The 2,067-nt window shown below is 49.4% G+C and overlaps 1 long non-coding RNA gene across 1 annotated transcript in view; it reads left to right on the top strand.

Moving 5' to 3' along the window:
- LOC113940925 overlaps nucleotides 1–1,069 on the top strand; it is a 1,961-nt gene extending 892 nt beyond the window's left edge. The window contains exon 2 of the long non-coding RNA XR_003525564.1: nucleotides 390–1,069. This is a non-coding gene — a long non-coding RNA (uncharacterized LOC113940925). The remainder of the gene's footprint in view (nucleotides 1–389) is intronic.
- The last annotated feature ends 998 nt before the right edge of the window (nucleotides 1,070–2,067 follow it).

Here is a 2,067-nt window from a genome sequence, read left to right as displayed (position 1 = left end):
CAAAGCACAGGGCAGGCAGAGCTTCGGCAGAAGGTCAATTGTCACGGCTCCCTTCCCAGCTGGATGAAGTTCAGTTGATTTTTTTTTTTTTAATTTCCCTGAAATGTAAAGGGGTTTTGTTAGCTTTAAGTAACTGGCGCTAGAACAAAAGCCAAACTCTTTATTATATAAGTTTTCATTATCAGCTTTCAACCTGGCAAAACTAGAGCTATTTGCCTAACTTAATCCGTAACATATGTTTGCAACAGTATCAGATTTTTTTGTTGTTGTTATTTTTGGGGGTTTGGGTGGTGGTTTTTTTGGTTTTTTGGTGTTTTTTTGGTTTTTTTGGTTTTTTTTTCCTGGTGTGTGTGGCTTGGAGCTGATCAAGTTGTAAATTTTCCGCCTAGGTTTTCAGCACCTCCTAATTACAGCCTAACACCTATTGAGAGAGAGAGAGAGAGAGACTCCACAAAGATCCCACGGAGCCAAATCCGAGTAATCTTATCCAATATCCCTAATAAAGTTTATCAATTAGACCACTCAAACTCCTTCGGATTCATCCCACTGAGAAAGAAGCTGCCACGTTTCTAAGAAAATTAGCTTGAACGAGCAATTCAGTGTCATTCCTATCCCGGTTTGCTTGCAAAGCAGCGTCTGATGATTCAGTGTTTACTCTTACTTTTCCCCCCGTCTCATAGGCCACTTTTCCTCAAGGTATCGCAGGAATGATGCAAACGATAGAATCCTCCCAGTTCTACTAAAAACAATAATAACGGCATCAACAACGCTTGCGATGATCCCTCAGCAGACCGGCGATCTAAAGCCTGATTCGCTCTTCGTTGGTTTTACCTCCTACAGTAACTTTTAAAACATCTCTCCTGCGGAAAGAGAATTTCTTCTGCGCAAAAGTGACAGTTTAGTCTTTAAATACGGGGGTTACAATGGAGCCCTAAAAAGGCGAGAAGTGATTTTGGGAAATGTTATATACATGTACACTGTTTAGCGTTATCAATCTTTACCTCGGCTATTGACACTTGCCTTGGAAATAATAATAATAATAAAAAAAAATTACACAGAATTGAAAAGATCCTTGAAAAGATCATCTCACAGCCTTGAAAAGATCCAAGGCCCGTGACTGATTTTTTTTGCATCTGCACTTTAGATGCGTCATTGCACTGGTCAATGGCAGAGAGATACTGGGGTAACTCCAGCGGATGTGTTGATATTCCTGCCGAACGAGCCCCCGAGAACTTTTTCCAAGGCGCACCACCCCCGGCCCCCGGACCTGCGCCCTTATCCGTGCGCCACTGTGGCCCGAGGCAGCTCAACACGCGTGGACGTGCGAGGTCCACCCCCGGGCCTTCCCCAGTGCGGCGAACACCCCACTGAGGACGCAGCGCCCCCCGCCCAGTCCCGCCGCCCCCGCCGCGTCCCCTCGGGCCCTCCGCGGGTGTGGAAGGGCCCGCGGCGGTGCGGGAGGGGGGCGGTGGCGCGGCGGGTCCCGCGAGGCGGAGCGCCACCTAGTCCTGGCCGCGGGAAGCGGCGCAGCTCCCTCTGCTCCGAGGAGCAGCCGCGGAGGGGGAGCAGACGACGCTGCCCAGAGGGGTCGAGGGAGGCGCAGGTGGACGCCTCCTCAGGTGCAGAAGGGACTGCTCCACACCTTTTTTTTTTTTTTAATTATTTTTAATTAATTACACGTGAACACACTCCACGGCGTGCGGATTTGTGCGCGGGGGCGTGGAGGGGCCGAGCGGCGTAACACCTGGCTGTTCACCTCCAGGACTTACTATCCCCGCCCTTGCCTACCAGGCAAATCACGAAAGCGCGGGAAAAAAAAAAAGTAGGGGGGGGGGGGGGGGGAAGAAAAAAACAAACCCACAAACCCCCTCTTCTTTGATGCTATCACGAGGAGCAAGGGCGCAACCGGTGTGCGAGGTGAGCCGAAGCCATTTGTCAAGGGGAACCGAATAGGTTGTTTTAAATGTTACTTGATAGCAGCAACAGTGCCTTGGGTGAAACTTAGAAACTGTCAGTGCTCTTATCTACAAACAGGCGAACAAACTTTACCGGGTATTTGGATCTTCC

Source organism: Corapipo altera, unplaced genomic scaffold (assembly GCF_003945725.1).
Source record: "Corapipo altera isolate COAL_440 unplaced genomic scaffold, ASM394572v1 50492, whole genome shotgun sequence".
NCBI lineage: Eukaryota > Metazoa > Chordata > Aves > Passeriformes > Pipridae > Corapipo > Corapipo altera.
Note: the sequence above shows the minus strand (reverse complement) of the source record. Positions and strands in the feature narration are given on the sequence as shown.